Source organism: Passer domesticus, chromosome 14 (genome assembly GCF_036417665.1).
Source record: "Passer domesticus isolate bPasDom1 chromosome 14, bPasDom1.hap1, whole genome shotgun sequence".
NCBI classification, from domain to species: domain Eukaryota; kingdom Metazoa; phylum Chordata; class Aves; order Passeriformes; family Passeridae; genus Passer; species Passer domesticus.
The window spans coordinates 1646619-1667969 of NC_087487.1; the positions used below are offsets into that span (position 1 = coordinate 1646619).

General features: G+C 51.0%; 1 protein-coding gene across 4 annotated transcripts in view; it reads right to left on the bottom strand.

Annotated features, from left to right (window-relative positions):
• LINGO1 (leucine rich repeat and Ig domain containing 1) overlaps positions 1-21351 on the bottom strand; it is a 158333-nt gene that overhangs the window by 92094 nt on the left and 44888 nt on the right. For all 4 annotated transcript variants that reach the window (XM_064388680.1, XM_064388679.1, XM_064388683.1 and 1 more), the window contains one exon: positions 14142-14184. The gene's annotated coding sequence lies outside the window, so the exon portion shown is untranslated. The remainder of the gene's footprint in view (positions 1-14141; positions 14185-21351) is intronic.

Below are 21351 nucleotides of genomic sequence, written 5' to 3' on the forward strand. Positions count from 1 at the left end.
AAAAAGTATTTAATTTCTCAAGCACGAATCATAATAAAATGTTAAATACAACCTGGATATTAAATTAAAACATAAAAGTCAAAACACATCAAATCAAAGAGACACATTTGAATTTCCTGGACACTGTCAACAGACAGAAGCCAGAATTATTTGCTTCAATATTCTCCCACCTGAATTTTGGCTCCATGGCTACATGCTGATTCTGATAATGTAGCTTGATAAAAAATACATTTTCCAACGGAAAATTTTACCCTGGTACCCTGTGCCTCCATTTCCAGAGTGTCTGATGGATGATGCAGGGGAAAGAGGTGGTGTCACTCCAGGGCAGGTCCCCAGCAGAGAGGGGAGCAGCCTTGAGATGCTGCCCCACGCTTGGCTTGTGCAGGACCAGGGGAAATGGACCAGCCTGTGTCCCTTTACGAATGGGAAAGCATTCCCATGGGTTATTAAGCATTTGTGTATGGCTTTGGAAACTGTAGCTGTGTCACCACAATGTAATTACGGATAAACACAAGGCGGGCCATCAGAGAGCAAGGCTGGAAGAAGGGCCCTGTTCCCTTCCCACCCTCTCCCAGCACTCCCTGGGAATGAAGGCACTGGGCAGTCTGAGCCATCAGCTGTGCACCAGAGCAGCTCTGCCAACCAGCCCTGGGCACTCCTGGCTTTGCCAAAACCATGCTGGCTGGGGGTCAGGCTGTGCCAAGGCAAGGACTGTGAGAGCTCCCTAGGGACAAATCACTTCTGACAGCAGAAGAGGGAATCAAACCCTGGCTGAGCCCACTCCTGGTTGTCACTGGGCAGCAGCAGTGCAGCCCCAGCTCCTGCAGAGGCATCTGTGGGGCTCCAGCCCCCAGGAGCAAACCCACAGCATCAGAGACAAAAAACAAAGTGGGGAATGGCATGGCCTTGGTTTACTGCTCTGCAGCTCTGTGCTTCTGTGGCAGAGGAAGGGTACCAGGAGATGTGCCTGGCTCACAGAGCATTTAATGAAGGTCCAGCACTTCATCAGGTAGCCATGGAGCCCTGTGAAGCCCATTTCTGCTCTGGATCAGCAGTGCCAAGGGCACCCAGCTGCTGCCAGGGTGTGGAGGGACCAGAGGGCCTCGAGCACCCAGGGCCCAGGACATGGGGATGCCAGGCTGTCCTGCCAGGCAGGGCTCACCACAGGACACTGGTGTGTCCAGCCCCACGTGCTGCTGGCCCAGGGGACCCCCCTGCCCACTGTACAGCCCTACAGCACCAGAGCCCCCTGAGGGGAGCAGAGCCCAGGGATGGCTGCTTTCTGCAAGGCCAGGGCTTCCCCAGGGCCCTGCACCCCACCCAGCACAGCCCACGGGCACAGCCCGGCTCCAGCTGCAGAGCAGACAAGGCTAATGCATGCAACACCTGGGAGTCAGGAGTTAAAGAGCAGCTGAGAGGCAGCTCTGTGGCCATCTGCCAGGTGATACAAGCAGTGCTTTCATAATTCAACAGGCAATAAAGCGTTAGAGCAAGGTAAGGCCAGCAGCCTGTCTCAGGGAAGGTAGTCTTGAGAGCAGGGCTAGCACCCGAATCCTCAAGCCTGCAGGTGTGGACGTGCAGAGGGGAAACACAGATGCCCTGCAAGGATCCTGCGGACCTCACTGCAGGATCAGGTTGTCTTAGGCTGGAAATGCAAGATGTGGCTGGGGGTGTCTATTCTGCTTCCCATCCGTTAGAGGTGGGGCAGTTCTCTTCTGTTCATTGGGCAATTTTCTTTATTTCTTCCACAACCAATCCTCCCTCCAGGAGATCTCTTCTGTTCATGGCCAGTCAGTATTCCTGCATGGCTGATAAAATTCCATAATCCCACTGGGAGAGGCTCTGCCCAGGGCAGGAGCCAAGCATTCCTACCTGGATACAATCTGAGCCTGGAACAGCACAGCAGCCTTTGCCCCCTGCATTCCCAGAGGAGCAGCTTTCTCCTGTCCTGCATTCCCAGAGGAGCAGCTTTCTCCTGCCCTGCATTCCCAGAGGAAGAGCAGGCCCATCTCCAGCAGCCCTGGAGCTCCAGAGGAAAACTGCCCCCTTGTGCAGGATCCCTGCTGCAGCAGAAGCACAGCTGGCACTGCAGGAGGGCTGAGCCCCCATGGGATGGGGCTGTGCCACCACTCTGACCCACAGGGGGACAGGGACTGTTCTGACTCTGGCAGTGTTGTTTTGTATTACTGCCTTTTTTTTTTTTCCCTACTAAAGAACTGTTATTCCTGCTCCCATATCTTTGCCTGAGAGCTCCTTAATTTCAAAATTATAATAATTTGGAGGGAGGGGGTTTACATTTTCCATTTCAAGGAAGGCTCCTGCTTTAGCAGACACCTGCCTTTTCAAACCGAGACACAGGTAAAAGCAGGTGCTTCTTTAAAGCATTAGATGCTATTGAGATTAATGAGAACAGAAAATAGAGTTGGGCTAATGAAGGCAGCAATGTGAAAACTCCTCAGACCTTTGAGGTCTAGGCTGAATAGCTGGAAAGAAGATTTACCTGAGATCTGCCACTTTCTGTTAGACTCATAGTGCAGAGCACGTTTTTCTGTGCTGGGAATTCATCAGCCCCAGCTGCCAGTGAAAGGGACACAGGATGCCTTCCTGAGGTGTTCCTCCAGTTCTGCCACAAGCTGTTGACAGAACAAGAGTTCCCTATGCAAGCCACAAGGAAGTGGCTTTCTCTGGACATCATTCCTGCCAAGCACAGTTAGAGGTCCTGGATTTTGTGGTGTCACAAAGCTGGCACTTAGCTGTCCCATCCTGAGGAGCTTTGGAACAGCCTGGGTCTCGCTGGCTGACCTGCCAGACCCAGCCACCATGCTCCCCGCTCTCTACAGGCTGCCTTCCTAATCTCTAGCTCTGCTGACCCAACAAGGTGTTGGGACCAGTGGTGACAGAACAGGAAAGAAGGTGGCAGCTGGAAACCATGACCAAGATTCACCCAGAAATCACTTAAGATACAGCCCAGCATGGGAACCCCAGAGGTCTGACATTGCCCAGCAAAAGGGCACAGGCAGCTCTCCTGCCCAGGGACATGGGAAGCACCAGGAGAGCCTTGGAGGCACAAGGAGGGTTAACTCACAGCCATGGGAGCAGAAAATGAGGTTCCAGTTATTAGTTGATTTATTGGTCTGTCCTCAGTTGGCACTCAGGACTCAGAAGAAAATGTTCCACTCCAAAGCATTAAGCATCTTCAAAGAGCAGAAGCATTAAAAATTGAAATCATAAAATAGACATGTAAATATAGCAGAGGTAAACGGGGCAGCGAGGAGGGGAGCAGAGCCAGCCCCAGCCAAGACTGCAGGGCAAGGAAAGGGCTGTGCCAGGGGGCTGGAGCCATGCTGGGATGGCTGCAGCCCCCCAGGCTGGGGGGAGAGCCTGCAGGGAAGCTCTGGATAGCTTCCCTGAATGACTGCACTGCTCACCAAGATCTGCGGGTTGCACACCAAAGGGCAAAGCTGCCTTGCTGGATGTGTGCAGGAACCTCACCCCACAGCCCCTCACCACCCTCCCCTGGCTACACTCCATACCTCTAGGGGTTTTCACTCCCCATATCCCACACCAAAATACTTCAAACATGGAGAGAGAGGGGAAGTGGGGCTGCCTGCCAACAGTTCACCAGGTCAAGCAAACCCAGTGAAGTCAATCAGCTCTACATCAAGAGTCACAGCTCAATGGGAAACTAAAGCTTTAGGGAAGGGCTGTTGGTCAAATGCAGCATTTCACAGGGTCAGGGACAAACACTCCCTTTCCTTCTCTCCTAGAGGAGCAGGGCAGAACAGACCCAAACTCCTCTGACCAGCTACCTGCAGGGCAGAAGGATGGTGCCACCCTTCCCAAAGCACCTGCCAAAGCAGAGGGCTGAGCAGCACTGCCCAAACCTGAGGATGAGCTGCTGGAGGTGCTGGTCCCTTCCTGGGCACACAGGAGGGGAAGGAGCCCAAGGTAAGTCACTACCCCTGTGTAAGAGTCCCTTGCTGGGCCTGGGAAGTGGGAGCTGAGAACTGCTCCATGTGTTGTTCCAGCATCTGGCCCAGCCTAAGGCACCAGCTGCCAGCAGGGGTGGCAAGCCAGGGGAAAGATGTGGAAAAAGGAAAAGGGATGGTGGGGAGGACACAACACCTCATGTCACAGTGGGAACATGCATCTGGCTGGGGACTGGCATTTGTGGAGAAGAGTGTGGCAAACCCATCCTCCTTATGAACACCAGGTGGTGCCCCCTTGTGAACACTGGGCTGCCTGTTGATTATATTATCAGAGCTTCTGCAGATACCAAGCCCTCCCAATTTGCCAGTGCATTTAGGAGGGTGCTGGATGCTCAGCCCCTCTCCAAACCCACTGTGCTCAAAGGCCTTGAACCTCCATGTGCAGGAAGTAAAACCCCTTCAAGGACCAGCAAACCAGCCAAATGTGCAGCAGCCACACCAGTGGTCAGATGAGCTCCTAAGCTTTCAGATCTCTGGAAGCACAACCATCATCTTGGGAAAGGTCTCCAGTGAGGAACTGGGTAATTACCACATCCTCCAGAGTGTTGGAGTCCCCAAAGGGCCCCATCCCACGTGGGATGGTCAGCAAGAGGGACCCACCACCACTGCCCCTCACCACTCTCTGGCACAAACCCAGCTCTCTTGGCACCCATACCTGCTTTTCCTCCACACACAATTTTTCCTTAATTGGGAGCTTGTTAATTATCGCAATACTTTGCAGAGGAAATAAACAGCAATTAGAGAAATAAGTGGTATTTTTATTCCCTGGCACTCTGGCAGAGCTCTCTGACGCCTCCCATCCCTCGCTCCCACACGGGCACATGTTGCTGCCTGCTCCGGCGTCGCTGCCCGAGTGCTCTGCTCCGTCTGTTCCCCACGAGCAGGGCACTGTGCTGGTGGGCTGCCTTGCTCTCCCCCGGGGAGGAAGCGTTACTGTGTGAAAGCAGCAGGCTGTCCCACTCTAATCTGTTTTAAAAGTCATAAATTGCTGAGAAAAGCCAGTTTTCCTGCACAACAGAAGGTTAGCGTGTTTAAAGAGAGCACTGGAACTGTTTTTATTAATCAGAACTGCCATAAAGAAAGCATTTTAATTAACATAATTATCCTGTTTGAGAGAAGCAGCCCATACCTCACAGATACTTTTCAAACTAAAGATGCGGGCTGTCACAGTCAGTCATAATTAAGCAAAATGAGCTGGTTTTCCTTGCTCTACGTCTGCCTCTTTCCAGCCACATGCTCCCCCTTTCCTCTTACACTGAATACAAGGCAAGTAGAGACAACATCATGGGGGTGGCAGGGCAGGTCTCCATCCCTGCATCTCAGTCTCCAGCATGGAGCAGCTGGGGTTAATCTCCACCCGAGCCAGCGGTGCCAGCTCTGGGCACCGACCAAGCTGCAAACCATCAACCTGGAAGATGGAGGTGGCTATAAAAACCCACAAGATCTGTACGACTCTGTTTGCAGCACAGTCTCACAGTCAACAGATAAAAGATTTATTCTCATTGAAAAAGACAAAAAGAAAACCATAAAAAGCCTGGCACTGGGCTGCCCGCCAGCACCGAGAGAGAGGAGCGGGTAGAGGGAATAAAAGCTGGCACGGGCAGGCAGCTGTGTGGGTCTGGGTTTCTCTGAGCATCCCAGACACAAAGCTGGCCCCTGGAGGGCAGAGATTCAACCAGGAACTGCAGCCTTCAGCAGCAGCCCTCGTCCTTCTCCTGCTGCCTGTTTCTGCCTGCAGCATGAGGCTCCACTACAAGCCTTAGGCAGCACCTTCCATTCCTCCCAACACAGTAAGAGGCTCAGTAGCTCCCTTGGCACAACGCTGCCCACCCTTTGCTCCCAGTGCTGATGTCCCCCTTCCAAAGGGCAAGATGGGGCACACAAAGCAATCGGGCAGCACCTCCAAACCCGATGTTGGCTGCTTCAGCCGAGACATCCTGCACCTCCTGTGCACCTCTAGTGTCCTGCAGCAGGACACAGACCTTTGGCCAACCAGCCAAAATCCCTTAATGGCAGCACCATTCAGTATTTTAACAGGTACTTTCAAGAATGCTCTGCTATTTGGCAGAATGTGCAGTGTATTAGACTGTTAACAATCTGTGGTTTTAATTAAAACCTCCTTTTTTTATAATAGATGGTTCTGAGTTGATGGGTTTGCCCTGATGTAGCACAGCACTCCTGGAGAGGCTCGTGTCACGTCCTTCATTCACACCCAAAGTCATCTCAAAGGGACCAAAGTCACCATGCTGAGCTCTCAGCCCTGTGTCCCCAAGGACTGCAGGGACAAGGACACCCATCCTGCCCACACAGCACCCAGTGCTGGGTGTCACCACCCTGAGGCAGCCCACATTCCCTTACTGCCAGTCAAGAGCTATCTGCAGCTAGAACAAGGCAAAAAAATTTGAAAAGAGGTATTTTTAGATCTTTTTTCCCTTTTTTGTTGGCGTGGTTTCCTTAAGAAAACAAGTCTTGTGCCATCACGTGCTCCACGTGTTGTCTGTCTACCCTAATTACTCTCTGACCCAGCAGTCAAATTTAACAGCTTGTGAGTGACAGCTGAGAATCTCAAAGTTATTAAATTCCTGGAGGTTTCATGGAAATAGCCAGGCAGACAGAGTGGAGAGGTCTTCCTCAGCTCAGCTAAGCCAGGCTGCAGCAGGAGCCTGGGTCTTGCAAGGCACCAGAGGATCCACATTGGAGAAAGGAAAAGCACAAAAGCCCTCATGATGCAAGGAAAAGGATGAATCAGAGGATGTAGCGTGCTAGATATTGAAATCGGTCAATCTTCAAGTATTAGCCCCTGGAAAAGCAGCCTTCTGTAGTGCTGAGTGGCGTGTTAACAACCTGTTTTCAAACAGGAAACACAATTTCCATGGGAGAATCAGGTTTTCTGGATGGAAGAATTAAAATATTCAGGGGGAAAAAAATCATCAAGCACACTTTTCTTCTTTGCTTCAACACAAACTGACACATTTCAGGTGGCTAAAAAGACATCTGGGACCCACCACAGAAAGTCTAGAAGCATCTCCTGCATCACATTTTGCTGGGCAGGAGTCAGAAGTCGTGTCAGCCTGCTCCGGGTGCCCCAGGAGAGCTGGCCAGGGACATGGAGCACAATGAGAGCACAGAGCAGAGGCAGCAAAGGGAGAGCACAGAGGGCAAAGCCTGGGGCTGGCGGCTGTGAAGGGCTTTGGGTGGCGCATGGGAGGGTTTTATTTCTACCCAGAGTATGAAGCACCCACTTAGAGACGTTTCAAGACCTACTTGTAAGACCAAATAAAAATATCTCTCCTGGCTCTCGATTGTGAGATCTGGGAAGGAGGCTTCCAAAATTGGGTTCTCTCCCTGCCTGCGCAGAGAACGGGGCCGTGACACCGCAGAGAAGCTGTTTGTAGGTCTCTGTGGGCAGGCCAGCAGGCAGGCAGCCTCACCCTCCCTCAAGCAGGGCATCTGCCTTGCCCAGCTCCCGGTCCCCGGCAGAAATAGGGCTCCTGGCGCTCGGGGGCACTGCAGCGGCTCTGGCAGCCGTGTCCCCTCCTGTCCCTGTCCCTGTCCCTGTCCCTGTCCCTGTCCCTGTCCCTGTCCCTGTCCGGACAGACCCCGCAGGGCCGGGCCGCCTTCCCCGCACCGCCGCTCCCCTCGGCACAAACCAAAGCTGCGGCGGGATGCGGCGACGCTTCTGAACTCCTTAGCAGGGAAATGTTAATGAGCGCTGAGCCGAGGGTGAGAAAAGCCCTTAATCGCATTAGTGGGCTGCCAGAGCTGATGAGCGTCCCCCAGCCGGAGCGGCACGGGAGCGGCCGGGAGAGCCGGACCGCGACCGCTCGGGGAAGGGGGAAAACAGCCCCCAAAGCCACGCTGATCCCTGCTGAACCTTAGGAAAACACCTCCTGCGAGCTGATGGTGCCCACGCCATGGGGCTGCGGGATCCCATCCCGCCCATGCCATGCTGGGATGGGATGCTCTGCAGGAGCATCCGTGTGTGCCCGCAGCCGCGAGGGTCCGGGCTTCCCCTGCGTGAACAAGTCACGCGGCAGGTTGTATAGTGGGAGCTCGGTTTTGAGCTTGTATAACTCTCCCGTGTTTTTCTTTTTATGTTTTTTTTTTTGGTGGTTTTTTTTTTTTTTTTTTTCCCTTTACGCAGCCAGGAAAGTGCCATATAAAGTGTAAGTATAAAAATAACGATTTTTCCTCAGCTAAGCAGCCACGTGAGCGGCTCCGCTTGCGCCGCCCTGCCTCTCGAACGCTGTGTGCACACACATGTGTGCTGCTCCGTGACACACCGGGACATTTGTTATGGTGACAGCCTGCCGCTCCCCCTTGGGGCGAAATGTGGTTTAATTTTTAGTATAACCTTAAAAAAGGAGACTAGCAAAGCTGCTCTTCCATAAATTTTGTAAGTGACATTTATTTCTCGGTGCATTATCACTAGTGATGGACAAATCCGGAATTTGGGGGAGCAGCCATCTTCTCCTGCCAGCTCCAGTGTGATGAGGCGGTTATCACACTGGAGCTCAGCTCAGGCATGGCCTGGAAAACCTCCAGATGCTGAGCCCTCTTCTCCCTTCAACATCTCAGCACAAAATGTAGCCCCTATGTGCCTTAGGGGGCTCTGGGTATTCTTTTGGTGTCTGGAGACCCCGTCTCTAAGGAGGCTCCCATGGGCTGGATACCAGCAGTAACACAGCAGAGTTTCCCACCCAATTTCACCAGCTCAGCCCATGAAAGCATCTCTGGTGTGCTCACATCCCTGCCCATCCTGGCTGAGGGATGATGAGTTTGCTTCAAGAGCTCAACAGATCTTCCTGGCCACAAAGGTGAGCTCCCTGCTACCCAAGCCTGCCAAGTCTCAATTTGAATACATATAAAAGATCTCAACAGATGGATGTTTAATGACAGGGACTAGAAATCAGGCTCTGCAGAGTCACACCAGGTTATTTCAGCTCCCTGGAGCTGGCTTTGGGGCGTGCCAGGGAGGCTGGTGCTGCCAGCTCTGTCCAAAAGTGCAGTGGTTCAAGGAAACACAAACCATTCCAAACCTCACACAAACCATGCACAACCCCTCTCAAACCATGCCCAACCCCCAAAGGCTGAGCTCAGAGGAGCCCAGCTGGGGATTCACAGCACAGTCCTCTCCAAAATGTGGGTGCAGGGGTTTTGCACCACTGCAGGGTGGTGCCAGGGTGAAATACCATTATCTGTGCCTCGACAGAGGAAAATGCAAGATGCCACGAAATCCATTACATCCATATGATTCTGCAAGAGACAGAGGGACAGGAGATGTCCAATTTACTACCCTGGGTCTGGACTAGACCCAAAGAAACTCTTCCAGCTCCTTCACACTGACAAAAGGTCAAAGGAGAAGTTGTTAATGGATAGCAAAGTCTGATGTAATTTGTAGCACAGTTATTTGCACCTAGGAAAGGGCAGGCTGGTGTCAGCCCTCCCACAACAAGTGTTGCCCTGCCTGCTGGCACACAGGGATCTCTAGAGTCAGTTACTTCCCTAGGAAGGGAACAAGTCCTTTGAGAACTGTACTCTGAGTCCTAAAAGACTTGGGCACCTCCAAGTGCAAAGTGCTTCAAAACAGCCACAACAGGCTCTCCCCTCACAGGGTCTGGAAAAGCCTTTTCTCTGGGCAGACAAGTGCTTCCCTCTGCTGAGGTGGCTCAGTATCCTTGGAGCATCCCCTGTGCTCCTGGGGATGCGTCTCTCTGCCATTCCTGGAGCAGTGTTTGGGCTCCCTCCCAGCCCAGGGGATGGTAAATGCTGAGCAGAGCCAGCAGTGCCTGCCCAGGCCTGACTCTAGCAGGAGGTCCTGCCCTGTCCCAGCCACCTCTGTGACTGACCCTCAGCACTCCTCCTCACACAGCCCAAGCAAAGGCATCTCTTGTAGTCTCCCAGCATCGATGTCCTCTGCTCCAGGCTCCCCAGGAGCTCTGCCTTCCACCCTCTCCACCCGTTCTCTGGAAACCCGAGCTGTAATTTCCTAGGCCGTGTGACCAATTCCTGCTCTGGTGTCACCACACAACTCCAATTCCCCATGTCACATCTCAGCAGCTTCCCAGCTTCCTCCCTGGCCTCTCCACTCAACAGCAGGCACAAGCCAGTCATGTTTTGGCAAAGGAGTGCCTACAAAACCTCAGCTGCAGCCCTGACTTAAAAAAATAAGAGCACAGGGGAAAAATAAGGCAGCCCCAGCAGCGCTGACCACCAGGACCCATCATCATGCACCAGGGTTAGGAGTGGCACCCATAGGAGCTCTTGCCTTGGAGCAGCTCACTCTGAACATGCAGCTGAGAACTGTAACTCTTCCTCTGTGCTGTCTGAAAGCTGCATCATCCCCCAAAGGCCCTGGGGGAGTTGAAATAAGGATGAACATCAGTTCAGACGTGTCTCCTGCTCACAGGCATGCACACATCTGCCTCTCCAAAGAGCCTGGAAACAGAGTCACAAGCACAGCCCAGCCCCAAAACCCACTCTGAAGCTTGCAGGTGAGGAGGGAGGAGAGCTCCTGGCTCAGCACAGCAGGCTGCAGGGTCTGAGGATGAGGCTCAGAGATGCTCAGACCAAGCTTTCCACTGTCTCTTGCTCTGCTGCCCATGACTGCTGGTGCCCAGTGGCCAGAGACCCCACGGGGCCCTCACAGGCACAGGAGGCCAAAACACCCCTTCTCCCTCCTCAAAACACCATGTTTATCTGTTCACCAGCTTATGGCTGATCTAAGGGAGCCCGTGCCCTTGTAAGTTAAGATTTAAAGTTTTAACAAAAGCTTTACACTGTTTTGTCTGGGCAAGCTGCTGGGAGCACCAGCAGCTCAATTTTATTGACAAAAGCCTCTTTTCTCTAAAAACATGGGACCAGTTCTCCCCATGAGAGCAAAACGTGAGCAACGCAGAGCTTCAGACTGCACAAGACAACAGTCTTCCAGCATTTCTGCCAGGCTGTGAGGAAGAAACTCACATCCAACAACATCTGCAAAGAGAGTTGCTGTGAAACCCTTAAGACACCAGTGGGCAGAGCAGGTTTCCAGCCTCTTCCAGCATCTGGGAGCGCAGCAAAGGATGCCACCAGTCACTGTACAGGGCATCTGTGTGTTGCTTTGCTTTGCTGTCCATTATTCTGCACCCCCAAGGAAGCACGTGGTGTGCTGCCCGCAGCCCCCTGCAGTTCCAGGAGAGCAGCCCCAGTGGATCTCCTCCAAGGTGCTCCCATCGACTGTGGGGGGACAAAGCAATGAGGAAGCAGACAAGGAATGCATGACTTTCCCATCGTGCAGGGACTGCTGGGATTTGCTGGAAGGCATCCAATTAGTTAACGAGCACTCCAGAGCTGAGTCTGGTCTGGAATTAGTAATTAATTACCACAAGACAAGCAAGAGTGAATATATTGGAGAAACCCACGTCTGTCCTGGGGACGAACTTAGGAGAAGAGAGTTTGCCCAGCAAACCCACACTGAAGTGGAGAGGAGCAGCTGGCAAGCAGGATGATGTGGATCCCAGGAAGATGCACAACACCAGGAACGAACATCACAACTGGCCCCCATCCTTGACATCCTGTACCAGAAACTGGCCCTGGAGCTGGTTCTCCATGCTGATCCCAGCCCATCACAGGCACCATGGGCACAGCCAGCGAACGCTTTGCTTCTGATGAGCAAAACTGAATGAGACACATCAGCCTGGCTGGCTGCCTCCTGCTTCCACCATCCACAAAGACCATAGCTTTGGAAATCCTGGATAATTCCCTCATATTCATTTCCTTCATTAGTCTTCTGTTCCGGGTTCCCGAGCATGCTCCAGTGCAGGAGGACTCAGCTTCCAGGTCCGAGGTGCCTTGGAGGAGCCTGGCTGTCGCCAGCAGCATCAGCCCTCCTGGGCACGAGCAATCTCCCACCAGGTTCTCCTCGTTGAAAATCAGTGGCTGAGCTCTGGGGAGGAGGAGAATGTGTCCTCCTGAGCATTCAGTCCCAGGCCTCACAGCTCCTTGTCACCTCTCCGGAGCATGTCCCCATGCGGCAGGAGCTGCGGAGCAGCGCTGCGTCCAGCCCCTGTGATAAATTAGCCAGGGATTCAGGCATTTCGGTGCAGCTGCCTCATCCTCTGCCAGCATGACAATGTGATTAATTTTGGGTGCAGATGAAGCTCGTTTATCAGAGGCACGTGATGGCTGCGCAGGCTGCAGGGGCGTGCGGGGAGCCCCGGGGTGCAGGGCAGAGCGGGAGCCAAGGCAAAAGGCAGGAGGCAGGGAGGGAGAGTGAAGAGCCGAGCCCGGGGCTCCTCTCAGGAAGGCTGTTTGCCACGTTGGCTCATGATTAAGCATGCTGGGGAAGAAGAGCCCGTGTGGGAAGAGAGCTTTTATCTCTGCTAACACACATGGCCACGTCTGGGGAGAGATGTGCAATGGGAGGGGTGAAAGAGGATTGGGGAGAAGAAGCCGTGAGCTGATTACGTTGTGTCAGGAGAGGCAGTTCTACCACCATGGCCACTTTTCCCCCACTGCCCCCTCCTCCAAGCCGTTTTCCACTTTCTCCCCTTTTTGGAGGACCAGGGGGTTCTGTCTTGCCTGTTTCCACTCTGAAGCTATAGACACTTGCTTTTTGCTGTTGGAGGGAGTGTGGCCAGAGCTGTTCCTGCAGGAATTGTCTGGGAAGACAAAGCTTTATGTTCACTCCCCTATGTAACACAGCCCTGACCCAGAAAAGTCTCTTGATTGGTTCATCAACCTCTTGGCTGGAGTTTCCCCACGTGCTGGAACATGGCAGTGCTGCTTCCTCAACACAGCACAGCTCTCCCAAGGGCCTGAGCTGCTCCCAGCGGAGGCTGCCAAGGTCACGAGCAAAGCATCACGGATGAGGAGTCTCTGCACAGTACAGGAGTGAGGAACAACTTTTGGGGTAAGCTCACATCATGCCCAATGCCCCCCGGTGAGATGGATGCACAAGGAGAAGACATCAGGGCAGTTCCCTAGGCACCAGGATCCACAATCTTAGTTTGCCCCTGCCATGCTTAGATATGCCCCAGACAGTGGTGTCCCTGTCACAGAACAGCTCTGTCTCAGAGCAAGGTCATGCCAGCAGCACCCCAAAACCCTGAGATCACCATAATAATCCTCTCTTCAATAATTTTAGGCCCCAAGTAGTGAACCATTGCAGCTAAAGAAAAGAAAACCCTTCAAGTTCAATAAGGCCATGCAACCTGCGACATCATTGGCAAATCCTTGAGCACATGGCTGATGTCAATGCCTTCCATGGGACTTAATTATCAAACCAACAGATAGCATCAAACAAAGAGGCTGCTTTTTTGATAAATACATACTTTTTTAAAAAAACACATCAAGAGGACAAAGGTGAAGATGACACAATACTTGGTAGCCACGCTGATTGCGAGACACCTCTGCTAATTTACCTTGGCACAGAACCAGGACCCTTTCTGCTGGGTTAAAGGTAAGGTTAGAAAACCCATGGGGACTTTAGAAGTGTGAAAACATCAAACACTGAATGGCACAGGGACCTGAGCCTGAGAAAGCCCAGAAATGTTATCCTTCTACCCACTGGTCCCTCAGGAGAGTCAGCTGGGTGGCTGGTGGCAGAGAGGGTGGCCTGAGAGGAGCACATTCATTCCTGGAAAGGTCACAGGTGACAACACTAGCTTGCAGCCAGGACTGCAGCTTCTGACATTCACATTTCTTCCAGGGCCTACATGTTCCTCTAAGCCTGGCTCCTCTGCAAAGGTCCCCAGGCAGGTTGTGCTCTCTTCCCACCCATCAGTTCACCTTCTTATTTTTGCAAAGGCCCCCTGAGTCACACCTAGTGGAAATATTTCCCAGCTTGTATTAAAATCATCCTGCCAATCACCAAAGTTTTCAGTTCCCATCCAACAAAGATTGCCCAGGAAGGATTAAAGATGCGCACACCGTTTCCCTTCATGGACCATGGGAGGGCACTGATAGACATAGCTCAGTGTATTTTCACACAGAGGGGAAATCATTCTGGGGCAAAGTGAAGCAGGAACTGGCTCCTTAACAGGGACACACTCAGGCTCTTCCACCTGCCTGGGGAGCAGTGGTGGTGCCCAGCCCCAGTGCCCTCAAAACCCACACGACGCTTTCGCAACAGACGGGGACTCAGCGAGGAGAAAACACAACTGCACTTACCAGAGCTGAAATCCTACAGGGACCTGCTGGTGAGGCAAGGAACCTGGAAAAGAAGAGAAGAAGAGATGTGGTTCAATGGGTTGGCTGTGGACAGAGTGTTGGTGTGGCCCAGCCCTGAAGGGGTGGATGGGGCTGTTGTGGTGAACACCCCATGTGTGGAGACACAAGGCTTGACTCTATTTCAGAAGGTTGATTTATTATGTTATGATATATATATATATATATTAAAATAATACATAAAAACTATACTAAAAGAATAGAGAGAAAAAAGAGATCAGAAGGTTACAAAGAACAAGAATAGAATAAAATGCATAATAAAAATCTTGTGACTGCTCACAGCCTCGGCACAGGCGGCTGTGATTGGTCACTAATTGAAAACAATTCACATGGACCAACAGAAGATATACCTGTTGCATTCCACAGCAGCAGATAGTTATTATTCACATTTCTTTCCTGAGGCCCTCAGCTCTCAGGAGGGGAAAAATCCTAGCAGAGGATTTTTCATAAAATATCATAGTTACATGGGGCAGCACGTTCAGACAGGGCTGTGGCAGGTCACCTACCCTTGCACTGCACCAGGCCCATCTAAATTGATCAGGGCCACCTAAATCCACCCAGCCCCGCTTGCCACCCTCTCCAGGTGCTCAGCTGGTGCTGGCAGAGCTACAGCTGCTGCACACAAGAGGAATTCATCACAGGATTAAGGAGCTATTTCCATCATTACCGTCCTGGTATGAACACTGGGCTGCCCCATCAATGTTCCCCTCTCATCAGCTCCTGCAGCACACCCTGCAAATCAGCGCAAAGGAGTCACAACAATCCACCTGAGAAACCATAAATATCTGTGAAAAATCTCCCCATAAATCCACGGGAAGGGGAATTTATGGTGCTTTCTTTGGGGATTTCTCTGGGTGTTCCCTATTAAGCCGTTGTGCTTGTTTGCATAAGTATTCCTCAGACAGTCAAGTCTTCTCTGCCATCAGTTATCAGCTCTGCAAACAGGAGCAGCACCAAGCGTGGGACATACAAACACCCAGCTGTAAAGATGAGGGACTGGCTCCTCACCTTGTGAAGAAATAAAGGGTATTAATTGCTTAGTGCAACCACGGCACACTCCCAGCAAGGCCAGGGTGAACTGGCAGCCCTGACATGTACAGAACAAGTGAGAAAAAGGAAACGAGCCAAAAAACTCTCTCTATGCTCTCAGGGTATGCCACACAATGGCAAAGCTATGGAAAGAATGAGGATTTTTTACGTCATTGGGGGAAAAAGTATCAAGTGGAGAAGAAATACACAAGTGCTGGAATCAGCTCCAGCTACCCAGAGAAATTGCTGTAATGTATTGTCCAGCCACATACCAAGGCCACTACTGAAATATTGGGAAGGAAGTGCCTTGCCTGATATAGCAGCAATGAATACATTTGTTAGTGATAATACATCAGTTACCAGGCTGGGTACAAGCCTTTGCCACAAGAAGGGTTGACACAGGGCCTCCTTATGAAGGTAATACCCACTTAAGACACTTACTGGTCTCATCTGATGAATGGTTGACACAATGCATTGTATATATGCAGGAGGGATTAGAAAATACCAGAATATGCTCAATGGTATCAACCCACACCTCTGGAAATACAGGTCCATGACACGCAACCTTGAGATTACATTTTAATTAACATGTTCTCATGAAAATACAAACTGGAACCCAAGTGGGAAGCAACATATACCATCTTACTATGTTCCTATTTTGCTGTTAAAAGTTTAGGAAAAGAAAGATGGATACACCATTCTCCCATCAAGCAGGTGGTAACTAGCCAGCCAGCTGAAAAATGATTGACTCCTGGGAAAACTCTCACAATAGCTAAGAATGAATGGGACATTTCACTACTCTTGGTATTATTGACTCTGTTACTGCTACAGCATAGCTAAGGATAAAACTGATGGATGATCCGGATTAGTGGAAAGTTAACAAATCCAAAGGGAAGGTAGTTTTCCTAGATTATATAGGAACAAGGTTCCCAGTTCCTGAAACACCTACAGGAAGGCTCTTGCTTTCTGGGGTCCATCAGATAAGGTTTATAATTTAGCCTGGGTAGAGGTAAGCAGAAGGACAGGTCTCATTGCCTTGGTAATACCAGCTGCTGCTCACAACTTAATACTGGTTGTTGTGTGATGACAGATAATAGTTTAAGGAGTAACAGTGTACAATTAACATCACTTGTGAAGTGTTGACCTTTTCCCTGCTCATCCCCCTTCAAAGCAAACAGGGAGAGATGCAACCAGTATTACAGGGACAGGATTGGGAGTCCTAAATGGTATAGACGTTGAAGTGCTCCTAAATAAACTAAGTGCAACAACAAGTGATTTAAGCAAATTAGAGCACCCATTGCGATCCTCTCTATTAGCACTGGGGACTAATCAATGGCTCTTGTCTGATATATTGCCTTTGTGGGAGAAAATTAATGAGAAAGACCACTGGCTGATTGTAGAGGCACTTGGAATGGTCCAGGGCAATCTTTCACCAGCTCTTGGATGTATCCACACTCAACTGCACTTCACAGTGGCAGCAATTACAAGGGTAGGCAAACACAGCACCTTACCCACAGAGGTTTGAAAAGTAGCTTGGGACAACACAACTAGAAAAGAATTTCAATCCTGGTGGTCTTTGGCCAATTATGACCCCATTAAGAACAAGGTGGCAGTTTCTGTCTTAATAATAATATGCTTCAGTGTACAGCACATAGCCAATTGTTGCACTAAACCACAATACAATCATCCTCTTTCCCAGAGAACATAAAGTATGGACACCACAAAGTGGGCACAGGTGGCAAACAGTATATGGGAACAAGGATTCAACTGTATCACCTTTAAACCCCAAGACATGTCTTGACACTGAGCAAATTGTTTGTCATTTTGAAACACATGCAGATGAAATCCCTGCAACTGCACTTTTATATATATTGGAAAAGGATATGTTTTCTTAAGGACCCTTTGTGGTTTTCTATTAGTAGGTGATATTATTGCAGATACAAGTAATCATTTGAATATTTGCATTTGTAACTTTAGTGGAATTATAGGGTATGATTTTAATTATACAGCTCCTGTTACGTCCTGCCAGTTGTTACAGTCTAATTATACACTAGTTAAAGACTTGTTACCTACTTCAACTGGAATTAATCTTAATGCTGGTAAGAAAATTATCACAACATGATGACTTACATCAAGTATTAAACCATATATGAATTGATACGAAGAAACTATAATCACTGTCCCCCATAATAGGGATGAAATGCATTGTGTGTTCAAAAGAGGAAAAAGAGATGGAGAACACCACTGGTGGGGAGCTCCCGGGGTGGTCACCTACAGCCACAGGAATTTATAACCTCCTGCTCCACCCAGTGGTAATCGTACTAGCTTTGAGTCTATTAGGTCTGGCGCTTGTGATCATTCTGTATATAAGATTATGGAAGCTGATCATGCTTTTTGAAAGGCTTTGCAAGCTTTGCTAAATGTATTAGCAGGGATGCTTAATAAAAACAAAGGAAGGGCTGTAAAGAAGTAAAGGATATTAATTGCTTAGCATAACTTGCTTAGCATTAGTAGCTAAGATGTGCTGAAGCTTTAGGCCCCACTTTGAGCAGATTTCACCCTGCACAGCTTCTGCAAGGCTGCCTGGGTTAATTGCCAGGAGAGCAGGTTGAGTTTCAGCTATGACATTTCTCTGCATGTTTAACGTATCCCTATCATGGCTCCAACGTACTTCTGCATAGATGGGTGGGAGATGAGGGAAAATGAATAACACGTTTTCTTCCAGCATGAAATTGTGAGAGTGTCCTCCACTGAGTGCAATTACTGCGTATATGACTTCTGTAGGCTGGCTAATACTGCTAAGTATACTGGAGATTAAGGGATTTGGGGCTGTAAAGTCCATTTCATCCATCCAGGCCTGAGCAAGGCAATGAGAGCAGGGAAAAAGTCTTGCAGAAACCACTGGACCAAGCAGGGCCTGGCCTGCAGGTGACCATCCCACCACGTCTCCTTGCTGCTCTCAGACCTGTCCCAGGCAGCTCTGAGCTCTGTGGGGGACATGAAGGAGGTTGAATGCACACACCAGGGCCAGAGCACCTGCAGGCACATCCCCAGGGCTGACCCCTCACCAGTGGCTACCAAACCCAGCACATCCCATCAAGGATGCTTCTGAGCCTATGCCAAGCACGGCTGCCATGTTCCTGGATGGCTGAGCCCTCCCCAGGGTGGCATGTCAAGGACACAGGGGAAGAGGGAAGCACTTAAGCAGTCATGGTGCTGCTTCTGGGAGTGCTCAGGAGGCACAGGAGAAGAGCTGTTATCCCTGAGCTGGAGACCTGACAACAACACTGGAGCATTTCTGCTTTGGCAGAGGCCATGGCCTCTCCCTGTTCCATGGAGAGGGAAGATGCAGAGCATCCCATGGGGCTGAACTGTGCTGCCAGTCCCCAGCCCTGCTGCACCTTGCTCCTCATCAGAGACTCACCCTGGGGGGGCAGGCTGAGCTAATGGGGGGAATACCCCACCCCAGTGCTACAAAAAATGAAGCTTCAAAAATAACTCTCCTATGGAGCCAGCATCCTGCCCAGTTCAGAGCAGCAGAGGCCAAGCCCTGCATCCACTCCTGCCCAGAAGGGAAGCCATGGTAATCTCCCCCCAGTTCTTCTAAGCCGATGGAATATGAAGCAGAGCAAATACTGGGTTGTTGTGAGGGCATTGAGGAGTGAAGCAGAGCAAGGAGAGAGCTCTGAGTAGTAAAAGCTGCCCTTATGTTATGAGCTCAGACACAGCCTTGTGCATCCCCAAGCAGCAGAGGAGCCATCTCCACTTTGATCTGAGTTTGATTTAAAATGGAGCATCTCCCTCAGCATCACCCATGGGGCAGCAGTGCAGCAACCTCATTTTCCTCTGCTTTATCCCTTTTGCTACCTGCTGTGTGCCCAAGGTCCCAGGGCCACAGACTCTGGTTCCCTGCCCTCCCTGGCCATGATGTTCTGGGCACAGCCCTCAGCTGTGGGGGCATCCTGCTCCCTCTCTGCTCTGGGGTAGGGATGAGCCAGCACAGAGCCAGGGAAATGAGAACTTGCTGGGGCATAATGCCAATTCAACGCCCATTAACTTCCCACAAATCCTCCTCTCTATAGCCTTATCTTCCTCTGCCACGTCCCCTGGCTCCCCCTCCTCCTCCTCCTCCCAAGCTAATGGTCCTTGGATGTGCAGACAAGCTGTGTAGGTACTCTTGGCTGTGCCTGGGAGCCCTTCAATGGCAGTATCTGCCAGAAGGTCTGCTAGGAGACATTCCTGACACCCCTTGGTGACACCCTGAAACCCCAGGCACCCACAGGCCATGGGATTGCCCCACACAGCACAGCTGATGGCCAGATGCTCTCCTGCTCTTGCAGATTGAATATCAGGCTCTGAATGTTAACTTTTACAGCATGACATATCCCACACCAACCCACACTGCCAGGAGATACCCCAAAGCCATCACCTGATCTGGATGCAAATGATTGTTTAAACACCCCACACAGTCCTGTGCATACGGAATGGATTTACTGTCACTTCTTGTAAAATTAGGAAGGGATAAAACCAAACAGCTGAGCAGCAATGTCTGCTGGGCAGGGGGTGGGGGAGCAACACCAGCCCAGCTCAAGGGCTCTGGCTAGAAAGGGAGCTCCAGAACTAACACCAGCACAGCTCACCAGGAGGCATCTTTGCTTGCAGCTTCTGCCCGAAGAGTGGATTTGACCTGGGAGCTCTGCTGACCTGTGGCAGCCTGGCAGAGCTCATTTGAATGGAGAGGCAGGAGGGGCAGGAGGGGCAGGAGGGGCAGGAGGGGCAGGAGGGGCAGGAGAGGCAGGCAGCTCCCCTGGCAGGTCCAGTGAAGTTTCTCAGATCAACAACAGATGAAAAGCACTGACCGTGGAGCTCAGCCCAGCTGCCCAGGCTCTCCTGGCCTTGCAGGAATTCAGTGGCAACACAGAGCCAGCAGCAGCCCTGCCACTGCCCAGGAACAGCTTCAGGTCCCTCCATACCTCCCTTCACCCAAGCTGTCTGCTCCCCACCTTGTTCCCCTGGGAGCTGCAGCCATGGGCTCACAGCACTGGTTTTGCAGAGGAGAAAGTTCACCTTTTCAGCAAAGACCCCATGTTTTACACAACAAATTGAACTCAGCCCAAGCCTTAGCATTCCACCAGAAACTGTTTGCACAGGAAGTTTGTGTCCAGTCTGTTCCATCAGGAGGCACTGCTTTCTACATGAGGAAGGGCTTTGGAAAACAGAGCATTCCTCGAGGCAGCAGATAAATGCTGGAGGTTAATGGTTAATGGCTGGAGGCTGGAATCTAGGCAAACTGGGACTAAAATAAGGCCCGACTGCTGGACAGTCACAAGGAATATTGCAGCAGCTGAGTTAGGATCAAGAGGAATACTCAGCCTTCAGCTATGTCAAGGGAAAGCGAGGCTGTTTCTCCAAAGGAGGTGCCACAAGCAACATCCAAGAGTTACAAGTGGAATACAGCTGTGGAGGGGCTGGTTTCCACCAGTGCTACAGAGCTGTGACACGGTGCTTGGGGATGGCACAGCCACCATGGGCTCAGGTTTGGCACCAGCCTTTGCTCCAGCCAGCAGGTCACATCCCTCTCCAGCCATGCTGAGGCTGTGGGACAGGATGGGAGAGGAAATAACATTCCCAAGCCCATTTAACCTGCCCATGAGAGCTCATGGCATCCTTACATCAGCACCCCAAACTCTGCAGGATCTCCCAGACCTTCCAGTGAAGGGCAAGAAAAATTCTCCTTCATTGCGGCTCCCACCTTTTATCTTTAAAAACCACAACAGGCAAGGTTAAAAAAAAAAAAAGACAAATAATCCAAGGAAAAGAATACAACAGCCTTTGAAACCCCATCCTACAGTTGAAAGGGAGGGATGGAGGCAAGGCAAGAAAGCCAGTGTAAAACCTCATTACCATCAGAAATCCTCTCTCCCTGCCCTTACCTCCCTGCTCATTTCCATATCACAGGGGACACAATACCTTTCTTCTCTTCAAAAACATCCCATTTTTGCAGAGACCGGCTGTCCCCACCCCCAGCACTGGCTTATGGAGCTGGGGAACAAAAGCTGGGCTCACACCTGCCCTGGCAGGCTCTGCCCTGTGTGAATCTCCAGGCCCTTATCAGCCCCTCAGG